Raw genomic sequence first — 24812 nt, 5'->3', positions numbered from 1 at the left:
TGAAGACCCAAGGTGAAGGAGAATGGTATGGTGGCATGATGGAAAACAAGCTCCCAGCATTCAAGAGCTGTGGTTCATCAGTCTACTCCAAAGTTCCCTTTGACTGGAGTTACAGAAACAGGATTCCAGTGCACTTAATGCTTTCAATTTTATTTTTTCCTTTTTGAATTCTTTTTGAATTCTTTTTTAAATTTAATCTCTTCTCTTGGTATGTGTGGGAGATGTGATTGAATGAAGTTACTTCTATTATTTTTGAGCTTAACTTAAAATATCTGCACGATTGTTGTTTTATGTCTTTTGTTAGTGTGTATTTTGCAAAGCTCTCTTCCCATCCCACTCTTTCTTTGTTTTTTTTCTAGTGATCTATCAGATGTCTACATCATTAAGGGCTTTACTGTCATTGCTTTGGTACAGGTTCAAAACAAGGGTTTTATTTCAAAGAAAACATGCAGACCAAACCTTCCTCCATCCCAGCAGGCTCTTTGCTTTTCTGATCTCAAAATCACAAACAAGGTTCGCCTGCAACCCAGTCGTTCTTCTAGGATGACAGGTGAAGAGTCTCAACCATCCTCCTGCTTCCCAGTGTGCAGCGTGGGCCTTCGCCTGTGAGCACTTCACTTCCCACAACTGCCTTAACCGTGCAGCCAACTTGAGAGCAAAGGTGGAGGTAGAGAAGTGTCTGGGAGCATCAGTGGTGCCATGGTCCAAGCAGTGCACTCGGGTTTCACTGATGGAATTTTTTCTCCATATTCAGGGGCATTAAAATTGAGGGCTTTGTTGAGCCGTTGGTCTCAGCAGAAATGTTATTTTGCCATCTCCAAGCATGGTGTTCCCTTTATGACTGTCTGCTAAGGAAGGGGATACTGGAGATGTAAACCACTTGAGAGGCAGCAGTCTTTGAGGGTTTGTCCAGTTGCCTTGCATGACTTCAGATTGGGGTTTCCTTTCTCTTGAATGGATACCACCCTGCCGTTGTCCCAATAGAATCAGAAGGGAGCCCCAGTGAAAAATCTGTGCAGATTACCATTGAGGTTTTTTGTTCGATTTTACATCCTCATTCAGCACCAGGCTGCATTTTCAGAACCTTTTTTTCAATACATATTGAAGCCACTCATTTTTCTGTCTTTGCTCAGAACATCCTGGATGTGTAACGGGATCAAAAAGATCATCAGTTGAATTATCTAAACAAAGCCTCCCTGCTTTAGGAACTCAAAATGTTTCACAAGAAGAAGGGCCTCGCACTGCCATACCCTGCGAGATGCTCTGAGCTACTGAGTGCTTCCATCATCCATCCAGCTGGGTCTCACCTTGCTGCAGAGATGAAAAGGGGAAGGTGCAGAAAGGAGTCAGCGTCAGTTAATTGCAGTAGTAACGATTCAGAATTGAGCTGATGGGCTGCAGACGTTTGGAAAGCGATCGGAGTGTTTCCAAATGGCTGATAGGATTGGAAATGCTAAGTCGTGGCCTGAAGCAGTGATTGAGCACCTGGTGGGAAGACAGGGCCAAGCCAGGGGAGCTCAGGTGTATGCAATGCAATGCATCTAAGTGATGAAGGGGTGGAGCCAGGATCTATCCCTTCCCAGACCTCATTTAAGGGCTGGCAGTGGAGATGAGGAGATCTTGCTGGAGATCCTGCCTGCCTGAGGTCTTTTGAAGGTATGTAGCTTTTCTTCCTTTGTTTCTGTGTCTACAGCTGCTATGTTTGAGCTTGCTTTCATTTGTTGCAGCCTGGGGTTGTGCTGCTCTGCTGTTATTGCTATAGCTTCTGTCACGTTATGGCATTACACTGAGATACACTGGTGTTTTTTCTTAAATTAAAACAGAATAATAAAGGGTCTGAATGAGATCTGTAGTCTTTCCAATCCTCATCAGAGTTTGGTGTAGCATCCTTAGGTGGTCTTTGCTCGTCAGAAGTGTTAGAAGTGAGATACTTGGGGTTTACCTTTGTGTGTCCTGTGGGCACGGTGTTTTCTGAAGGCCTGAGCAAGTCTGATAGTGATGTTTGTTTTATTTTTGGTAGGGGACACAGGGAATTATCAGCAGTAAAGATGTATGCAAGTACTTTACTGAAGTCTTAACAGCTTTGGTCCTCTGTTCACAAGGGCCACTCTGCCTTTGGACGCAGCCATGCACATTTGTCTCCTTAATTTCACGTGTGTAATCTTTGTAGGAAGAAGCAGATGTGTTGTTGCTCTCTGTGTGGATCTGATTAACTCCTTTGAAGTAAACAGACCCCTTATATGTTGGGCAGAGCACCCCTAAATGTAAGCAATAATATTCACCTGTTTCCGCTTCCATTAGGAGCTTGTTCCTTCCTTACTGAAGGCTGAGCTTACCCCATTCCCACCATCATATGCTACTGCTGTGATTCATCTTCTTTTGGGGGCGCTGGGAGGCTCCCAGCATTCTCCTTTCAACATAGTGCCCTCCTGTCCACTTAGCCTCCCACCCCACCGGGCAGCCAGGAGATAATTAGTTGCTGTGAACATAAACAGCAATTAATTGAGATAGAGCTTCCAGGACTGACTGGTGTGATGACCCAGCCTCCAGTGCTGCTGGACAGACCTGCCTTCTCAAAACCTACAGTTTGTGGATGTTTCTTCCAAACCAGCCCTCAGCTTCCAGCCACAGTGCTTCCTTCCTTTCAGGCTGAATGTCATGAGAAATTTCTTTTCAAAAGAAGTGGTAATGCATTGGCACAGGGAGGTAGGTGGGGGGGGGGGGGGAAGGGGGGGGGTGTCACTGTGTTTGGAGGTGTCTGAGAACCACAGAGATATGGCACTGAGGGACATAGTGAGTATGGGTCAAAACTAGATGATTTTAGAGGTCTTTTCCAGCCCTTATGATTCCTCTAGTGGCAGTTCCTCACTTCTACTGAGTCACTACTGGCATTTAAACATGCTTAGGGTATGAGCAGGTCTTGGATACTTTCAAAGTACGATAGCTTGTTCTGCTTTGATGCACTAACTCTGTTACTTCTAGGCTGCAAAACATGTTTTCCATTGTTCCATTTAAATTTCTAGCCAATCTGAGTCTTAATAAAATTACTTTGCTGTGAAAATGATATTTCAGTAGGTCTTAGACTTCAGGTACTTATTTATTAACTAGTGATGCCAAGTATGATCTGTGGCTATTGTCTATTCCTTGAATCCAGTGAAGCAGATGAGGCTCCCTCTAGTCAGAAGCAATGCCAGGGTTTTCTTTTTTCAGAGTATCAGTGTGGACCTCTTGAATTTCAGCATTGCCACTGATATAAGCTGAGCTATGAGTATCCCTCAGTCCCGAGAGGATATTTAGGGGAAACCACGAAGGAATCCATTTAGATGGCTGCAAGAGTAGCAGCATGGATGTATGTAGTGCTTACATACCATTCTGGTTGTCAAAACCTTGCTTCAGGCTCTGTTGGATGAATGGAGTGACTCTAGGGATGTGGTCTTTGGCACGCAATGAGTTTGTGGTGTTTTCCCTTTTGAGATTAACTGCAGGAGAGCAGAGTATCACACCCCAGAAAGGAAAAGATTAGCAGTGCCCTGACAACTTCCAGCACTGGATTTGCTTTACACGAAGTCAGTGTCAGCACGTGGCAAAAAGCAATAAGGAACTTGTCAAGTCCAACCCAGCAAATAATTTATAGCAACTTCATAAATGAATTTTTCCTTTTATTTCCTCCTTGTGAGTTGCTGAGAAAAACAAGAAAATGCCTCCAGTGTATTTGCAAGGCCACTTCTGTGTATAATCTGTGGTTGGGTTGGGGGTTGAAAAAGCTTTCTTATAATTCATACAAATTTGTTCTGTCTGGACATGGAAGTCATGGGGGACATTTCTAATCCCTGGTTCCCTAGGATGGAATTTTCTCCTCAGTACAAATGTTTTGTATGTGCTTCAGAATTGAGTGAGAGGGTGGGTTCTCATTCTCTGCCAGTGGGCAGAGTGCTGCTGGACACGCAGGTGCTGGCTTCCAGCTCACCATTCACTTTCCAGGAATATTCTCTCCCAGGTGCTTTAAATTCTCTGCCTCTCCCGGTATTCCTACCAGTTAATGCATTCATTTGAGTAATTACTGAGAGCAAACACGAGAAGGGTACGAACCCAGACAAAAACAAATTGCTGTTCAGGTGAAGGAGGTGGTGGAAATTTTATTTGCAGTGTTAGCACAGATCTGAAGCAGAACCTCAGGAATCAATGAGGTGCATATAGCCCAACATATCCTGGTTCTTCCCAATGGAATTGGCTGTTGGTAGGACAGAAAAGAGAGTCCTTCCCTGCCACTTATATGAAACTTTGCCCTTGAAAATCCTTTTCTTTTGACATGGCACAAATACCCTTCAGTGTAAACTGCATCTCAGTGCTATGTTTTTGGTGCCTCACAACAGGATGAACTTGAAAGGAAGAGATGGGTTGAATTAGATGATCTCGGTGATCTTTTCCAACCTTAATACTTATGTGACTCTGTGAGTGAGCCCTGTTCTTGGCTCGTGATGCTTTTGGTGAGATGGGAGGTGGTGATCCCTCTTGAAGAATCGCAGCCATTTTCCTAAAGTCTTTTGCACAGGACCAAAACTGTGCTCTGTTGGTTGCAGGTGGCTGCAAGCTGTGCTTGGAGGCCTGTAGCTTGTCCTGCAGAGCCCCTATTGCCTTCTTGACATTTTCAGCTATAAGCGTAGTCCTGAAGATACGCATTTAATGCCATTGAGAAACAGTACGGTTTGCTAATGGTCTGTGACCCCAAAGTGTGGGACTCTCCATGTCAGCATGTGACAGCAGCTCCCACCATCCATTTTTGGGGAGCTGCCATCTCAGAGCAGGGGTCAAAGCAAAATTCCAGCACTGGGACGGGGCAGCATTGCAAGCAGAAGGCAGCTCTGGGTGCTCTTCAGTGGGGAGGGGGGTGGGATGGGAGCAGGGGAAGAGCTGTGACCTTTTAAAACCCATAGTGCCTACCACTGCGAATGGAACACTGTATTGTATTATATTATACGTGACGACCGTGTAAATAAAGTACAATAAATGTGGTGTCTGTTAGGATTTTGATACAAGTCAAATGCAGTCTGCAAAAATGTTTTTATTTGTGTTTTTTTTTACCTGCTATGTGTACTTACATCCCATTCGAGGTGTTGGATGGTTGGGGTCATGTGAGCTAACAGTACATAAATGGCATTAGAGGGGAAACGTTTACAATAAGGATATTTTCAATTTCCTTTTGCCCTGCACAGGTAAGACACAAGCACTGTGTGAAAGCAAGCCTGGGTGGAGGGAGCAGTGCAGGTTAAATGCAGTGAGGAGAGCAGCTCTTGACTTGGAGTGTTTTGTGAGCAGGAGCAGCACTGCCCAGCCACCTCTCTGCCATGTTTCTGATTTCTTTGCTTGTTTTCCTGATGCAGAGCTTGATCAGAGCATATATGCCTTGTCTGTGAAACCCCATTACTCACCCTTGAGATCCCCCAGCAGCAGCTACAGCTGAGCAAACTAGAGAGCTTCAAATCCAAAGCAGATTGGGAAAGCTGTCCTGTTAACTGAGCCAGCTGGCCCTTCTGGGGCTTTGGAGGAACCTTTTTATTGACCAGTAAGAATATTAGGAACTTCATTAGCCCACTCCCCCTCCATCCTTGTGTTTCTCCATGGCATAATAATGGAGAACACGATGCTGTGTTTCAGTGAGGCACGTCTGCTCCATTCCCTCCGAGTCCTGATGCATCCCATCACTGGGCTGTTGTTTCTTCCAGTCCTCAGCTGCTGAGGGCTTCTCTGGCAAGTGCTTGTGGCCAGTGCATGGTGCCATCCACCATCAGCATGGGGAGGGTGCTTCCATGCTGATGGTCTCTATGTCACACCTGGAGCTCATCCATCCATGTGGCAGTCAGTCCTCTCTATGGTGCCCAAGGGGGAGCCTTTGCAGTGTGCTGGTCTTATTGCTGGTGTTCAGTAGCCCTTCCAAAATAAACCAAAACCTGAAAAAAGGAACAATTTCCCTGTACAATTGATTTTTTTTTTTAAAGAGGAGCTGCACACTCGATATATTTTCAGTACTGCATTCTGTATTTTTTTGCATCTTATATTTTCCAGATGAGCAGTTTAGAAATATGTGATGTGAAATAACATACTGTAAGTTTGCTGTAAATTGTATTAAAAACACTATTTTCATTCTTCTCCTGTCTCGCTGGATGATCTCTTGGTGCTCTGACTGGCTGGGCTGGCACCCTGCTTCTCACAGAAAGGTTTGTTTCAGTGAAGGCAGAGCTGAAATTTGGGGTTGGAGGTTTGGTACTGAGATGCAGATTGATGGGGACTAGTATAGGAGAAGTCCTGGTGAAAACTGGTTGTGATGGAGAGTGTGGGGCAGATTCTTGAAAAGGGGAATTCTCAGCTGAAGTTTAATGAGGGGTTGTAGAAAAGGAGAGGGAGAACCGGGTGAGGATTTGAATACCTGGAAGAAAGCAGTGTGAGGAGTAGCTCTGAGTTGAGCAGCCTGGAAATGTGCTGGAAGTCTTCTGGTTGTCTGATGCTTTCTGTGCTAGTGCAGCTGTGTCAAAAAAAAATAACAACCCTCTTTTAGTAAAATAACAGCTCAGTGAGGTGGCTGAGCCCTGCAAAGCATCCGGTGCCCCTGCAGCTGTTTTTGCTTCAAGAGCTGGAGAGGTTTCTGCCTTCATCTCCATCAAAGTGCCTGGGCCACGGGGTCAGGCCAGCAGAGTGGCGTGTTCCTGGGAGTGTGATGATATCCATTTCCACTTGTTTGGTCTGCTGCTGTGGTCAGAATAAAAGCAGACATTTATGCGAGCCATTATTTTTAACTCTATAAGAAAAGGAAATCATTTTCTCCTCAGTCTCTAGCAAATGATGCTAAATGAGGCATCTGCATTCAATCCGAGTTGAATATTCACTTACTGTGTATTTGTTTCAGTCTTTGTCCTTGCCTGATCCTCACCACTCTTCTGGAAGGCAGGGTGGGGGGGGAAAAAGGCAGCAACAAAGATTAAGAGTTAGAAAACTCTCCAGTATTACTGCGTACAACCTGAACATAACTGCTGCTGCTCTGAATTCCCTTTCAAACAACTTTGCAGAATGGTTTCTGAGGGGCAGAGTGAGGGAAGATGGTTGGAAAACAGGATTTGTTTACAGCAGAAAATCTTATTTTGTTGCCTGGCTTCTGCTTGTGGTGTCCCCTCTGAGGGCATCTCCCCTCCTGCCCCATTGGCTGTCCCGATGGTGCAGCCCTACACCCAGCAATCTGCTGCCACCTCTACCAGCACCCCGTTCATTCAGTATTTACTGAGCTGGGTTCTGTTTTGGATGCAGATTATTAACCTTTATGTCACCAAGATGATATTACACCTGGTAAAGTTAATGTTTCCAGACCAAGAGGTTGATGTGTCAGCACTCAGCCCTCCCTAATTAGCAGCAGCACCCTGTGTGTGGCTGTGCCCCGAGCTCTGCTTTAATTAGAAAGGACTCACACATGGGTCACATCAACAGCACAGGGAGGTGTACCACCACCTCCTTCAGCTTCTGTGGTGGTCCTCCTCCTGCTGTCCCTGGGTAAGTCTTGGGATGCAGGGCTGGAGGGCACAGTCCTGGTTCTGTGTCACATTCACTTGGTTCCCAGGATGTGGGGTGGTTGTTAGAAGCATTCATGTCAGTTCTGAGAAGAGCTTGGGTTGGCTTTGAGTGTGATGTTCCCGTGCTTTCTACTAGGAGATGCCCTTGGGTATGTGCTGATTGGAGTGGGGACTGTGAAAAGGTCGGGAGTGGAGATTACTGGCAGGAAAAAACAAGAGATAATTGGAATCATGAGCTTTTGTACCAGCAGCTCTTTTTGCAGAGCCCTGCTCAGCCAGTCAGGGAGGACAGACATTTCCCATGTTGTTTGTAGAAGTGTAAAATCAATCTGTTCTCTTCCATGACAAGCACTAGCCAGGCAGGGGTATGGGTCTCCTGGGCCATGTTGTCCCATTGCTGTGCACCCACAGACATCTTTTCAATGGGGTAAGGGGCTTCTCTGCAAGAGGATCCCTGCTGATCCCAGGCTTTTCCCTTCTGACCTCCTGGTGTGTGCTCCCCAGATCTGAAGGGATGGGTTTGGGTTCACATGGTTGCTATGAGGCAATGTAGTCAGAAAGGTGAAGGTTTCTTTCAAATCCCCGTTTTTAAGCAGAGTTCTTAGCAGCTGTGCACTGAATCATTTTTTGAGACAAAGGACTTGGCACGTCTGCATTGCAAAAAACCTAGAGACCTTTGAAATGCCACAGCGTTACCTACTGTTTTGTTATTACTGCATCATAGGCCATCACTGCTCCCATAACTGAGCTAAATCTTCTCTGTTCACTGCTCCCAAATGGGCTGGCTGCTCTTTCTATGGCAGAGGGCAGTTTTTGCCATGCACCTTCCAGGCGCACTTTGAGCTCAGCAATGCACCTGGCACATGGCTGCATTTGCAGGGGGCAGAAGGTGAGTGCTGGGCACGTTCCCAATGATGCCTTTACGTGAGCTGTGTTGCAGCCATTATGCACAGCTTGAGTCAGAGCTGAGACAAGGGCTTTGCAAACATGGACAACAGCAGCACCTGTGATCTACACAAATCCAACCAGGTGGGAGCTACTAATGAGGGGAGAGGGAGAAGCATCTGATCTCAGCCTCTTTGGCAGAGGGATTGCACTTCAGACCTCCATGGGTTTCATGAGTCAGCCTTCAACAGGGTTGAAATCCCCAGCAGGTGTTTCCACCTGCCACTTAGAATCATTAATGTTGGGAAAGACCCCTAAGATCATCCAGTCCAATCATTGACCCATCACCACCATGCCCACTTGTCCTTCTACACCAGTGCCTTGCAGTTGTGCAGGTGATACACAAAGGCAACGTGCTAAATAGAGCTGGTCAGAATATTGCCCACCTTCAAAAGGAGGACCCTCCTTTGGAGCATCTCCATTTCAGGAGTACTTCATTCGTACAATCTCTTGATGAGCTCAGAGGGTCTCTTGTTGGATCATTTTGAGTTTTCTTTGGAAAACAGCAGCTTGGATTCTATCACGATGGAAAAAAAAATTGAGGTCTTTGGCCTTCAATTGAAAGGAAATGTTTTGATTGCCTTCAAGCAGTCTTTTCTGCTTTACACTGTGGGAATTGTGAAGTAGAACAAAATATTGAATTTCAAAATACCCTTGCTTGTAGATGTCTGGAATGTCCTGCGTGGTGGTTTCTCACCACTCTGGTAGCTGCTCTGGCACACCCTGAGCCCGCTTCTCACTGGGGAATGGGAGCAGACACAGCTCCTATGAGGGAAATGCAAAAAATTGCAACTTTTGCTGATTTTTTTTTTAAGAAATCCCATTCTTGAACAAGTGAGGACTTATCCATTGCTCAGCTCCCCTTTTCAATTGATCCAGGCTCTGAAAGAAGAACCAATATGTTTAAAAATCAAAGCAAATGGTTTGTTTTCCTGTTAGTCTGAGGCCAACATTCATTTGAAATTGGCTTTGTATCTGCTCTTTTTGCAAATGCTCATCTCTGGCAGGGGCTGGCAAGGAGCCTGCAGTGCAGTGCTCAAGCTGGGCTTATGTCCTGCTGCCTTGCTGCAGGGGTGGGAGCAATGTGACCAGGCTGCAAAGGGCTCCATTGCTGTACCCTGGTTTTGTAGGGGCCCCACTTTATGCAATGGGGACTTGTTGGCTGCCACCAGTATGAACTCAGCACATCCACTCTGGCTGCTGTGGAGCGTCCTTCTGCCTCACAGGCTCTTTTTTTCATTAGTCACCTTCTGGCCTCAAATAGAAGGAAATTCAGGGTTTTTATTAAAAGCCTTGAGCCTTTGTGATGAGGTACCGGTTTCATGTTTGGGAGATGGCCAGAAGGAATAAAAATGGACTCATTATACAGCAGGATGGGAAAACTTTTCCTGAGAGGTGGGAGAGGAGGGGACACCAGACTTTTATCTCCTGAGGTGTACCAAAGGATTGCAATGTGTCAGCACGTTCAGCCCCAGGTAGAACAGGGACTGTTCAGAGTGAGTGGTGGCCCCCGGGGTTGGGGTGGCCCCCAGGGTTGGGGTGGCCCCTGGAGCCCTCTGCATGTGTGAGAAGTGACTGGTGAGCAGATAATGGGGATGGTGGCAGCTTCTCTGCAGCCCTTCCTCTTTATTTCAATCTGAGGAATTCATTTGCCTGGAATCCTGGAGGGCTCTTTCTTGCTAACTGTGGGTCTATGAAGCATATTTTCTCCATTCAGAACATGTACTAATTCCCCAGTGAAATCAGTGCTCAACCAGTGCTAACACCCACACAGCTCCTACATACCTCTGGTAAGGAGCAGAGCTGTTTGAAAGACTCCTTGGTTTCTGGATGTAGCCAGAGTCAGAGCACATTCCAGCCTGAAATGGCACTTGAACATCACCAGGATTAGCTACCAGCCACGTGTTGCCATAGTGGTATTTACACACTGATATTGCTTTAGGAACAAGTCAACCAGCAGCCTTGTGGGGATTATGTTCAGCAAAAGGTGGCTGCACAACGCATGCTTATTTGTTTTTGTACTGGCATCCTTTATGCAAAACTGCAAATGGGAATATGAAGGTGCTTGGCAGCCAGGGAAGAAGAAAACAGAGATTTGAAGTGTGGTTGGAGTACAGCAGGTCATGGGACAGTGGGAACTTGAGATGATAAAAGGGCACATCAGTGAGTAAATTCATTTAGTTAATACATTGCTGTAGTCAAAACTGTTCCCTTGTGAATGGAGTAATTGTTAGAGATGCCTAAAAGGATGAAGTTGCTCTGGGTATTGGGATTAAAGCTGCATTTGCACCTTCTGGAAGAGATGGAGCATATAGGCAGCTCTCGATCCACATGATAGCCACTGACCTGGGTTTCTCTTGGTGCTACTGTTGCTGGAGGAGCCTTCTGATGGTTAAAACTCAGAACTGGACAGGCCTGGTGTCATTCATCTTGTATCTCTTCTTTTTTGGCTTTCTAGTTAAGTGCAAACAAAGCTAAAATACATCAGGAAAAAAAAAAAAAAGGCTGTGGGTTATATCTGGTGAAAACAGCCTCAGAACCAACTGACAGCTTTCATTCTTCACTGTTCTCTTACAAGGAAGAAAGCAAAGACCTTGCAGATTTCAGCTGGGCATTTCTCTCAAAAGGTAACAACCTGTACTGCTTTCTGTGTTTTGATGGGACAATTCTCAAGATCTAATGCACTGATACCTGAGACCTTTCCTTCTTTCAGAGAGGTAGAAGTGAGTTTTGTCTTTCTGGAAGCAGGGTGTAACTAAACAACCTATTGACTTCCCTGCTACAGAGTGTCTGCTTTCACAGCATCCTCTGAACGTGATGGATGCTCCTCTTCCCGGCATCCAAATTGGCACGAGGGAACAAAGAGATGAACACAGGAGAAACAGGCTAAAAATGTGTGCTTTCAGGAAGAAAGCAGAAGACTCCACTGCAATGCCTCTTTCTCAGCTGTGCTCCTTGGCACCCGACTGACTCATCGATATCCTCCTCTCTATGACAACCCTGAGAAAAACAAGTCATTTGCAGAGCAAGAGGGGTTACTTAGACATGAATGCAGGGTGGCTTTCAGAAGTGGCTCTGGTATATTGCAGAGCTGCTGGGATTTTTAGGAAAAACAATGGCCTGGGATACTCTGGCTCTCTTTGGTGGCCTATGGAGAAATCACTGCTAATTTCAGCAATGGAATGAAGCAAAAGCACAGCCTAAAGATGCTTGCAACAAAGATGATATACTTCAGGTTAAGCAGCACTGTCTTTTGCGTTTCAACTTCAGTGCCCTGGGTTAAAGCACTGCCATGAGCCCTAACAGGTGTCCACTTCGTACCAACCATAAATAATTTAAATCTGACAAAGTCAGATCTGTCTCTTGGTCCTGTATTATTCATGAATGAACGGGCTTGTTTGTTATGATTACATTCCCTCCTCAGTGCAGTCTGTGTTGCATCTCAGCCCTCGAGTTCTCTTCAGTCTCACCTGGCTGGTTGCCATCCTTTCGTTGCTGTTTTCTGCTCTGCAGAATGTATTACCTCGATCATATTACTCCTGTTCTCTTCCCAAGGGACAGAAACTCCTATACACAGCAGAGAGATCTCTGCGTGGCTACGTAAGTCCTTTTGTGATGAAGCTTCACTCTAATGCATATTTCTGAGAATTTCCCTTTGCACAATTGTTCTTGCAAACAAATAGATGAACATTCATGGCAAAGGTCAGAAACATCACTGAGCAAAACATGCAAGCATCATTCATCTTAATCTTCACAAATACTTTGCTGCTGTTTGCTCATTTTGATGTCCACAGCAGGGTCTGGGTGTGCATGGGGTCAGCTCCTTGGTGCCAAACTGTCCTGCCAGTTTGCTCTGAGCACCTCAAATCCCACCTGTTTTGTTGCAGATGCAGAGAACAAAGTTGCTGTTTTCCAGCTTCTTGCTGAATTTTGGTGGTTTGAGCATTCTTAGGAAGGCTTGGTGAGCCCTGCAACACAACCGCAGTGAACTGACAAATAGGTTTCACTTCTTTGTCCTTCATGGGCTTTTGCTTGCCATTGTTTCCTTGTGCCTCCACTCTTCATCCATAAAATGGGCACAGTAATGCCTTCTTTCCATTATTCACCCGTCCTACCAGCTCACCAACACTACAAGCCACAACTACAACCTCTTGCTGCACCTTTATGCCCACCCCACGAATAACCCTCCTCACAAAAAGCCAAATAAACACACAGCATTGATGAGACAGCCATGAGGACATCGAAACATGAGCTCAGCCTTCAGTATGACCCTACTAACATACTGTGTATAGGGGAATGTTTCATCCTGCATTTCACCCCATGCGCTCATACGCAGCTGATTTCCTGCCCCAGCAGTTCCCACCAAAATCTGACAGTTTGTGTTCATCCTCTATAAATAGGAATATGTACAAAAGTATATTTTCTGCTTCATTCCCTAAAAATAAGCTGATAGAAATTAGTGAGAAATTAGAGATAATTTTATTTATTTCTTCTTTGGTGAATGGGTGGTCACAGACCTGAAAAAGTTGGAATCGGAGCAAGAAAACTGGCTGAGCATGTTGTTCATGCCCTCTGTGTCTTATAATGGATTAATTTGCTAGGAAGATCATTTTGGATAAAAACGGTCACGGGTTATTTACAAGCATTGTTTCTCTAGCTAAAATTGCTCAGAACTGCAAGGAAAAGGAATTGATTGTCCTTCCATTTATTTCTGTATTCAGAGAAGCTCCTGTTTATCAGATATATTTTTAAATACAGAATTCCTTTAAAAGGTAAAGGACATATCAAACCCTCCCAGGAAATGATAAGATTTCTGGTCTAATTAAGAAAGGATTTGGAGCATTGTAGCATCCTCAGCTGCCTTCAGCGGAAGCTGTGAGCACACAGCCCCTGTGGAAATTCACTCTGCATTTCCTTCACAGCATTGGACTAAGGAATTTGGGTTTGCAAGGTTTGTTGAGTATCTGACAGCACCAGTATTTGGGGATCACATTCCATGAGACTCAGAATCAGGTCTGGTCCAAGGTTGGGGTGCTTCGGTGGTGCAGTGCACAATAGTGGTTCAAACTCGGATGGATAAGCAGAACTTGGTGCTCCAGGGCTGGAGGAGAAAGGAGATCCACAGGCAGAGTGAGAGTGTCAGCAATAGCAGGAATAGCCAGAGGATGGGCGTTAGCACTGAAGTGCATCTGCAAGTCCCAACGAGTGGGTGATTTTGTACAGACCTTTATGTATTCCAGGCTGTGCTATTTCTCTCTTCATAAACAGCATCTGAACAGCAAACTCAGCAGGCATGTGTGTTTGCCCAAGGCAAACACGGCTCTGCTGTCATCACTAAGGACTACCTGCCTGGTTCATGCCCAGCCATATCCCCACCAAACCACTGAGGTTTCTGTTTGAGGCCTTGTGATGCTCCTATGGATTCGTTGCAGGAAATCAGAATCCATCGCCGTATGCCAACAGCTTGCGCTTTCTGCTGCTGCTCTGTTAACCAGATTATGTTCCCCTGCTACCTTATTTATTTTGCACTCATTAAAGCCAAATTTAGAAAACCGTGAAGGCAACTCTGTTGTCCTCTGGGAAAGGTAGTGGGGGAGTCCTTGCTGCAACAAGCTGTGAGGAGGCAGAAATAGCATCTGGACAATCTCTCCTTTGAGACAGATGTGTTGCTGAGACTGAGATGGAAACTTGCTCTCAGTTTCTTTCTGCACTGGATGCTGCCTGGACTCACGCATCTAAAGAAATGTGTGCAAATCACGATGGATGCATGCAAAGAAGGGCTTGTCCAACCCAGGTCCCAGTCATGCAATACTGCAAGGGTTGATGTGGCACTGACTGGGTCTGTGGAGTGAGTAGCTGGCGGCTGACAGATGAATTCAGATTGGATATTAGGAAAAATTTCTTCTCAGAAAGGGTGGTGATGCAGTGGCACAGCTGCCCAGGGAGGTGGTGAAGTCACCATCCCTGGAGATGTTCAAGAACTGTGGAGATGTGGCACTGAGATGTCCCGTGCCCCATGGTTCAGTGGGCATGCTGGCGATGCTCACGTGGTGATGCTCTTGTGCCACACAGCATTGCAAGGAATGACTTTCCAGAGCAAAAATGACACGTGTGACCGTCATGGGAAGAGGTAGCGAGGAGGTCTGTCAGCACTTGATTAATGGAGTATTTCCCAGCAGGCAGCTTTGAGCACAGCTTTCTGCCAGGGATGTTGGCAGTGCCAAGAATGAGACATGGGATCAGCACCTCTTTCAGCTGAGAAATACAAATCCAGCGAACAAACACAGCCGGCTTCTCTGATAACTTCCAAGGGAATTTGCACTTATCAGCACCACTTGCTAGGCAGAAAAAATACTGCTGGCTGACCATTGTCTTACACCTATGTTTTAATAATACTTTCCAGTGCATTCCATGGCAAGGAGACTGGTGTGGACTCTTTTGCTGAGCTTGCTCCTGAAATTTCCCTGGCTCAGGAGCTGGGTGGTCATAAGACAAGGCATCTCTGGCTGGGGGCTTGAAGCAGCACCACCAGACCATCTGGTTTTGATCTGCAAGTTGCCTGGAGCCTTTAGGCAGCCCCGAGGTTTCTCTCCATGCGCCCAATTTTGTCCTGGTTCATTTGCACTCAGTTGGCACCAGACTGAGATGGGTTGTGAGCGCCAATGTAATTCCTTTGGAAAGCAAAAGCTGCTTTGGCTTTCAGGCAGACAGCGATTTTATTTCTAGAAAATAGAGCTATAAACCCAGCTTGTGCCAAACAAACACTATGCAATGTCTGCATTAAGCTGGGGAGTGGGAGTTATTTCGGAAAGAGAGTGATATTTGTCATTCACCTGTCTGAGCAATGGAAAACACTTTTCTTTACACCCTTGTGCTTAATTTTCATCCTAGCCTCACTTCTTGCTCAGGTGAATTCCAGTCTCGAGCCTGCAGAGCTCAGTAGAAAAAAAATTTCCTTTTCAGAGCAGCACATAGGTCTGCAGCAGCAAAGAGCTACAGGCAAAGTTGCCTAACTGCAGGCAAATACATGAGCAAGAGTATTTTGTCCCCTCAGCAGGGCACATATAGCAAGAAGGAGCAAGATAAAAAAATCATGTCTTCAACTGTCCATCCACCTGACAGGCACCCAGACAGGCGCATCAGAAACCCACTGGATAAAACAGGCAAGGCATGAGTAGCGGGCTGCTAAATTACATCAAGTGCAGCCACCAATTGCAGGCACAAAGGAAGGAAAGACAGCTTAAAAAAAAAAATGTATAGTGTAAGTATCCATTTCTAGACCAGAATTTGTGATGCTTACAAACAGATACATCATTTGTGTCCAAAACAGATGAACTATTTATTTAGTATGGAGATTGCCCCCAGCAATTGAGAATCGAAGGTTATCTAATGTCTTTGCCATAGGCTGCAAGTGTCTGGACAGTTAGCATATGCAGGCGAATTACTCACAGATAAGCATCCAGTAATTTATACAGTGCATTCCAGATAGAAACCTCTTCCGTATCAATTTCTGCCTGTTCTATAAACTGCTCCCATTCATCAAGTGGGATAAATGCACAGGCGAGCGATGAGGGTGTGCTGCGATCGGTGTGTACTTTATCAGTTAATATTCACTGAGGTCCCTTTGACATGATTGGAGTAAATCTTTCTCTCTTTTTCTTTGGTTCTGACCAGTCTATAATCTTCCAGTCTGAAAACCATTTCCACGAATGAAGAGTATTACCGAGACATAGGGTAAAAAATAATACGTAGAGAGAAGGCATTTCATCTCACTTTGGAAGTAATGAGACAGTTTAGTATGATATGTCATTTAAGGTCGGGTTTTTCTTTTTCGTAGATTCAGTATCCCTGAAGAAGTGACTGACAGACAGGTACATGGCTTACATTTATCTTAGGAAAAATACTGAGGTTGGCATGAGCAGGGAGACAGCAGAGTCACAGCGATCCTCAGGAAGGCAAAAGGCCTTGGCTCTGTGCGTCGGGTGAATGACACAGACCTGAAGTTAAGCAAACCAAGTTAGAAGTCTCGAAACCATTGTGCCACGGTCTGGAAGGTGCTCTGATACCAACATCCTGTGGGTAAGACCTGGAAGAGCTTCCACGACTGACCCAGGAGGCAGCAGGAGCAACGCATCCCCAGCAGTGTTTGAGGGAATACCTTCCAAGGCTGAGAGTCTGCTGAGAAACACAGATCCTGGTAGCTTTGTTTTGTACAGACCGCCGGTAGCCCACCCCAAGCTATCCAAAATGGATGCACAGCTGTTCCCTCAAAGCAGACAGATGCTCTGTGCCTTCTGAGGGTGAGGACTTCAGAATGCATTGCAAATGGAAACGGCCCTTTTCTTGTGTAACCAAGGTGTATCGCTGCCATCCCAGGCGTGGGAGATGCTGCCACATGGCTCTTAAAGGAAGAAAAAAATAGAGAGAGAGGCACATAATGAGGGCTGGCATGCATGTACTTAAGGCCATCTGCTAATGTGATCTGTTGCCAGTTTGTAGAGCTAGGAACCCATCTCCGCAGGTCATGAATGCCAAGATGAGATGGGCTTTCAATAGGCACTTGCATGTGCTAATGGCTGCTGTTTATCAGAAAAATCTTCCCAGCAATGAAAGCTGTTGAAGGAGGACTGTGATGCTTCTTAGGATCAGCAACCACATTCGCTGCTAGCAGTGGAGAGTTCCTTCCATTCCCTAAAGCCTCTGCCCCTGTAGGGCAGCCCAAAGCAGGATTCTTCCCTCCCCTGCTTATTTCTGAGCTCTACCTCACCTCAGAGGACAGATAAATAAGGAGCATTGAGCCACCGTTACAGCTACCGGATGCCTTAAAAACCAGTACATTGTTGGTAAAAAGAGCCCTGAGAAAATCAGATTTACTTCCTAATCAGCGCCTGGCAATGTCATCATCATACATTTGCATAAGCAGGATGTTTTATGCATTGTTTTTCTTTGAGCAGGTACCTCTTCATTCGTGTGCACTTGCTGATGTGTTCTCTTAACCTGCCACAGGCTTCCCCAAAGCTAGTAGCTGTGAATGCTTCTCAGATAATAATTAGGAGTATTCACCCTCTCCACATCCTTTTTGCAACAAAGACTTGAAAAATGCAACCTGATTATTATTATTTTTTTCCCTCTCTTTTCTCCTTTGTTCAGGTACCGGCTGCATGGAAGGCAGGTGCCTTTTATCCAAAGACAAGGAGTGTTCTCCATAGGAAATGTTTATGTACATACAGCAACACCAATTTCAGAAAATAGATTACCTCTGAGGAAACCATCTGTTTCAGCATCTCCTGAACTTTCAGGTTAGTTCTTGTCTTTTATAAGACATCTATTCAAATGCCTGTGATTTCTCCCTCTCACCTGTCTGCTTCTCATCAAAAAATGTTCTGAAGGTTCAGTACGTTGATTCAGATATAATTTTAAAGAAAGAAAAGACCTCAAAAAAGTTCCTATTACACTTTAAGATGGGTGAGCGCAAATGAATGGAAACTGGACTGGAATGGTGAGCACTGATCTTGTGCCTCGTTTAGTCACTGGTGACCCTGCCCTCATCAGGGGCTTAGAACTAGAGGTCCCTGCCAATCTAAGCCATTCTATGATTCTATGACAATGTGATTTTTTTACATTATTTGATAACAAACCAACATTTCCAGTCCCAAATCACAAATTATGAGAAGAAATTGGTTTCCATAGTCAAATCTGTAGCTTTCTAATGAGATATTGAAGTTTTGGGTAGACTGGCCACCCCCAGCTGCTTGACTGCAGGCTTCTTCTTGGAAGAAGTCATTCTGAGGAAATGTGTCAGTTCTTCTTACAGCCCACATTGAGTCTCAGAAAGTTCCTCTGCTCCAATTACATTTTCTTCCATTTACTTGCCCTCTTCTACTCGCATCAGAGTCGCTCAGTCTTTACTTAAAATCCAAGTGGACATAAAATGGGCCAGTGCCAAAAAAGCATTCTTCGTATTCCAAGTCTATCTAATAAGTAGCTTTCCCAACCTTACACGTGTTTTGCAGTAAAATACTGAGGCTTTAGAGAGCATGTGCCAAAAATACAGTTGTCACAAAAACACATAGAAATCACTGTTCATTTGAACACCTTTAAACGTGTTTATTTTTGGAGTCATTAGTTGATGTGAGGGACGTGATAATGGGCTACAAATCTTTTCACCCCTGGATAATGGGTTACAACATGGTCTGGAAAATTAGTAACTAAAGTAATTAACATCCACTATCTGTTCAGTAGAATGAGTGGAAATAGGATTAGTCTGCCTGTCCGACACCAAACCAACCACTGTCTGCATTACCAAAGCCACCAGCACAATTAGCTCTAATGGACATCTCCTCCTGGAAAGACACGTCATGTCATGTAGACAGCAATTTTCCCCGTAGGAAAGTTATTTAATGGATAGATTTTCATCCTGAAATCTAATTGGGTGCCTTTGCGTGGGGAGAATGGCTCAGGGTGATGAACTGGGATGAAGCACTCAATGGGTGTGGTATCACAATAAGCCCTGCTCTGGGATTGCTTTATCTCCTCAGCGTTATATTGCTTGATATCCCCAGCATTGTATTTGATGCATGGGAATATCAAAATAAAGATGTTTTCTAAAACAGAAATAAATAAATAAATAAAGCCATAGCAGCTCCATTCAGAGCTGGGCTCTCCAGGAAGGTTGCTCTGCCCTGGCGAGCAGCTTGAGAGCCGCATCGGCGTTAATCTTTTGACTTCAGAGTTTTGCCCTTTCCAGGAAAAAAAGAAAGGAGGTTTTATTATCTCGGCGAGATCCTGCTGAGCCCAAAGTAGCATAAAACCTGCTTGCATTGTAAACACAGCCCAGCACAATCTGCGTGCCCCTGGGAGAAGCCGCCAGCCCCGCTCACTGCCGGCCCTTTGTGCTGGGAAGGTTTTAATGCAGCTTTGGGCAGGGTAAGGATTTTTGTCGCTGCTATTAAGCACAGCCAATCAGTGTGCTCCCGAGCGTCCCCGCAGGCTGCAAACATGCCTTGTAACCAATCACATAGCTAAGCTTACACTTTCACTTAGGGGAAGCTTTGTTCTCCATCACTATATTGATGCAGAAGGGAAGGAGGGAGGCTTTCTCTTCCCATTCAGCAGCAGATGACAAGAGAGGTAAAACTGAACATCAGACCCTTGTCCATGGCAATGAGAAGTGATGCTCAGTGGCCCCTCCATGTCCCAGTGGAGAACTGCTGCCATTAAGAGTCTCACAGAGGTTTGTCTCCATTTGAGTCAAGAGCTTTGCTGTGCAGGATGGATTTTGTAAGAGCCCTGCTGCTGTTGCTGCAGTGCTGTGACGAAGCAGGAGTGTTGGTTTTCTCACCATACAGATGCGTACATCCTTGACTACTTCCCCATTCCCCAAATTGTCCCTTTATTCTTTTCAACATTCTAGCATTTCTTTGGTATAACCTCTGATCTATTCCTCTGACATCTCCTGCTCAGTTCATGCTACGGTGTTTTTCTCTTCATCTACCTGTCCATTCCACTTAGCAGAATAATTCCATGTTACAAGAAAAAATGAGTTCTTAACTTGAATTAATTAATTGAAATTAGCCAATGTTAATTTTAATTCAAACAGAATTTTCTATTTCCTGGTTTCTTTTCTTCCTTACTGCTCTCTCGTATCTTATTTCTCTGTTTTTAGTAAAGCAGATCCTGGCTTTTTTGCTTGTTGGCGCAGCTTTCCTTCTGTTTAGGGCGGAAATCCCCTTTTCCTGCCTGTCGAGTCCCACTCCCTTCCTGCAGACCTTTTTCCTGGAAACATTCTTCGTTTACTTTGTTCTGCATTTACTTTGCATTTCTCATCCTAATTTCTGTCTTCCTCCCTACGGACATCTCATCTGCAGAGGGATGTTCCTTGGAGGTTTGCACTGTCAGTTTATGCCAGGTTTGGTGTGATCCAGCAGGCTTCATCCAGGGCGTGCTTGAATGTCTCAGCCTGAGAAACTCCGGCTGTGGATTGGCCTCCACCTCGCAGACACAGGCAGACTACTGGGCGCTCTATAGTTTATTCTAAATCAAAATATCAGTTACTCGCCCTACACTTGTGTCTAAACACTGATCACATTATAAACAGGTACTTTGAGATTGCCCAGAAACTGTGTTGGAATAGAAATAGGGCACTGCCAAAGACAGATTGTAGTGCAAGGCTGTAGTTACGAGCACATATTGAACCATGAATGAGCGAGGAAGGAAGTAGGTGGTGGTATGGAGGTACTACACCTAAATACAAGGTCACTGAGTTTGTCTTTGATATTTTCTTTGCTTTAGGCATCTAAAAAAGAGGTTGGAAAAATCTGGAAGTCTTCAGATGAGGGTTCTAGGAATTACCTAAGATTCTGAAAACCTGCTTTATTCCGAGAGGATTAAGCCCTAATCTATCCAGTTTATCCACATTGCATGCAAAAAGCTCACTCAGTCACAGTCTGCAGCTCCCTACTTGGGTTAGAGATTGCTCACATTTATGGCTCTTTAATCTTCGTGCAGTGGGAACTGATCCTGGATACACCCAGACTAGCAATATGGCATACTTCAGCAACGCAGGAAAATAAGCTTTCAGCAGCTGACCTGCAGATGTGATGAAGTCTCTGTCGCCTGGGATCTTTAAATCAAGACTTAACATCTTCTGGAGGGTATGCTACTGCACAGAGAGGACTTGCAGGCATGCCTGCAGTGTAGATATTGCTGGAAGAGGTTCTGCAATCTTGTTAACAAATGCTGTATAAATAAATTAGCACAGTCATTGCTTTAAGCCTTAAAAATCTATTAATACTCTCAATACCCGGTTTTTGAAATAATCATGCCATCCCCTTACAAACCACATGCCTGAAACTGTGGTCAGACTATGGGTTAATTACGCCTGCAAACAGGTCTGGATTGTACAGCTGAGAAATCCGAGGCAACAAAACCTTAATTGGCTTTTCCAAGGGCATCCAGCAAATCACTGGGAACGCCAGGCACTGAGCCCAGGGGAGAGGTGCTTCCTCCACTCCCTGCATCTCCCTCTTCCAACTGCTGATAACAGCAGCAGTATGGGCTGAAATCGACTGCAGGGCATGGATTTGACTCAGCATCATCTGGTTCCGTGCCGAGGGAGGCATTTCCCAGCCATGGTCTCCCTGTTGATGTGTCCAGCTCCCGACACAAGTATGTCATCACCCATCCCTGAACTCCTGTGCTGATGGGCAGCCTTTTATTTGGACTCTCTTAAAAGCCACATCCTGGACCCTTTAATTTTAGCAGTTGAACAGACCTGCCATCCCATCCTGCCTCTTCTGACCATCTGATTCCTTGTATTAAAGATTGGTCGATTCATTTCTCAGACCCACTCAGTCATCAGAGGTTAAGCACCCCTTGGTTTATCTATTAAAGGCAGGCAATTAGTTCCCTCATGCTGACTGTCAGTGAGAGTTGGGAGGGGACACAATAACCTTGTCCATGAAACTCCTACAAGAGTAGGAGCACGATGGCTTCATACAAACCCACAGCGGTCACCCACCTTGGAGAAAAATGGATTTCTTTCCAGCACACAAATAGCTGAGTGAACATCCCCAAGGGCCTTCCAAACCACTCTGAAAAAAAGAATCTGGGGGAAAAAGCTGCAAGGTTGGCAAACGTTGCCGCAGCCACGGCTGGTGCCTGGGAAAGGACAGTGCTGGGAGCTCAGCTAATGCACGTCGCCTCTGCCTCGCAAAGCCAGCAGAGGAGAAAATGTCAGAGAATTGGCCTGTCAAAATGACGAAGCTGAAAAAGCAAGAGTGGTGCAGAAATTCAAGCTGTCGACAAAACGCTTGAAGCAGCCTGCTGGGACCAGAGCCCATGGGTGTGCTGAGATGTGTGGGGAGAAACCACTGGCCTCATTCCACAGCACTGCTCCTGGGCTGGTCACGACCAGCCCTTCCATACAGCTAGGGGAGGTTATTTTCTTTTGATTTTTTTTTTATTTTTTCCATTTGGTTTTGGAGCGTTTCTGTGTGTGTGTGTTTAGCCTGTCTGTTTTTTGCAGTCTGGTTGTTAAATTCTGGCTTTAAACTCTAGTTAATTCACACAATTGATTCATCTGCAGACCATTCCTCAGCTCATTGGCATGCACCCACCTGAAGCACCCACTTTTAGTCCCTGGTGGTTTACTCTTCTTTTTTCAAACAGACTTGCCATTAGCACCTGTTCAGTCATCATTTAACCAACATAGGTAGCTCTACCACATGCATCACCATAAATCACAGCCTCCAGACTGGGATATTTTTCATTCCCCTTCTGTGAGCTCCCCCCTGTTTATCAATATCTTCCTGGGACTGGGTTTTAACCATATCCTAAGGCCCATTGCAGTAGCCTATGGGAAGACTTTGAAATTATATTCCCAATGGCTTGAAAAAACAAAACTTGAGGCTGTGGTGGCCCCTATGTGGATGGAATCCCTCAGGATTGTGAGAAGCTTTGTGACAAAATCCTTTGAGGAGCTCCTCTTTGAAAAAGAGCAGCTCAGTGCTGCATCTCTGACCCAGGAGCTCCAGTTCTTTAGGATCACTGAACAAAGCACATAGGTCCTCAAAAATGTTAGGTGAAAGGAAGCACCTCATTACTTTTGAGGACTTCAGCCTCTCTGCCTCAGCCACCCAGCTTGGAGCTGAAATTAGGCATGCGTTAATTTGCAAACAGTTTCCCAAGAGGTTAACATAAGCAATAAGCTCATGTAAGTCTCCAGCTCTTTGCAACAGGGCCAGATCCTGGTGACATCTTGGGGACAACACAGGCACAGCGGCCACTTACAAAGAACTACTGCTTTCAGTGGTAGCAATGAGATGTTCCAACCTGGACAATGGTCTATGAAGCTGTAAAATGGAGCAAACAACAATCCCTTCCCCATGGGTTTATTCTAAGAATAAAACTGAGCAATGGATGCTAAAGCAATCAGGGCTTCTCCAGACATGTGAGGTAGTTAGATTGACTGTGCCTCCATGAAAGCAGCAGAAATGCTTTGTGCAAGCCTGGTGATAAATTGAATGAGAAGGCTCATGCAGCCCATCTATTAACAGCTGGCCTCTGCAAAGGCTCCAGCAAACAAACACCGCAAATGAAGTCGCAAGATGATCTCTTTTCAGAGAAAAAGAACTTCTCTCTTTCCCCTTTTTCCCTCTCTTTTATACTGACTACCATCACAAGGCAGACATACTGACAGCTTTCCTAAAGCAGGTGCCCTTCAGAAACGCTACAGCTCTCACCTGTTGGTTCAGCTCATTGGAAACGGGATTCAATCTTGGGGGTGAAAAACAATAACAAAAAAAATTAATCCTGAAAGTGCTCAGAATATGCAGCAGGGTGGATGAGGAGCATCAGATGCCAGAACAGACATCTGATGTCGGCTCTCCCTGCCATCCTCTTTCCAAGCCGACAGATTCCCTCAGAACGGCAGAAATTCACGGCTATTTTTGCCTCCCTGATTAGTTTGTTTCAGTAAATCCCACTCCACGGATAGGCCCAGCTCACTTTAATTAGCTCTGGCACATTGACAACAAGAGGGAAGACAACACCACAGCACCGTGCCGTCCGGACACACATCACCAAGCAGTGACAAAAATAACCCTTTTTGCTGTACAACAGCCAACTGCTTTCCCGACTGTCTGCTTTTATCCCTGTAAGCCTTTCACCTAGCTGGTGAAATTAGTCAGACCAATCCAACACTTTACTGAGCAAAATCTATTTTTCATCTCTTGCTAGTAAATAGTCCCAAAACCCAACAGAATCAGTGGCTGTTTGGAGTTATTTTTCCACTGTTTCTCCCTGCTTCCTGCACCCTGTAGTATATTTTATCTCCTGCATGTTCAGGGCAATCTGGTCATTGCTAGGCAACATGTCATAATAAATATTTAATCGGCAGAGGAGCTTTCAGAGCTGCAGCCAAAAATTTTGATCTCCCCGCATAGAAAATGGATGGGCAAACGGCCCTTCTTCTGCAGCAAGAGGAGCCAGCCTGCATGGTGCACCCTTGGACTGGCAGCATTGGCCCTTGGAATCAGATTTTTGGTCGTTGGAAGACAATTGCATGGACATGTATGCATAACATGGAGAACTGGGGCGAGTGGACAGAGAATGGGTGCTACAACAATACCCAAACTCACTGGCATGTTTGTCTTTGCTTCCAGAGCTCTCTATCCCAAAATAGTCACATCCCTCACTGCTTTTCATTCCCCTTCTGCTGTTTCAGTTCCCTGGGAGAAGGAGCCCACCTGGAAGGCATCATCTGAGAAAAGCTCACAGCTGAAGCTCTCAAGTTCACCAAGAGCACTGGAT

General features: G+C 45.3%; 1 long non-coding RNA gene across 1 annotated transcript; it reads left to right on the top strand.

Annotated features, from left to right (window-relative positions):
• Positions 1-938: 938 nt before the first annotated feature.
• On the top strand, positions 939-22953 carry LOC125697996 (uncharacterized). Its single transcript, XR_007379037.1, has 3 exons — positions 939-1656; positions 17652-17800; positions 21009-22953. It is a non-coding gene; the product is annotated as an uncharacterized LOC125697996 (long non-coding RNA).
• Positions 22954-24812: the final 1859 nt, after the last annotated feature.

The sequence above is a fragment of the Lagopus muta genome, chromosome 10 (assembly GCF_023343835.1).
Source record: "Lagopus muta isolate bLagMut1 chromosome 10, bLagMut1 primary, whole genome shotgun sequence".
NCBI lineage: Eukaryota > Metazoa > Chordata > Aves > Galliformes > Phasianidae > Lagopus > Lagopus muta.
The sequence above is the reverse complement of the archived record's forward strand: the minus strand, read 5'-3'. Positions and strand labels throughout refer to the sequence as shown.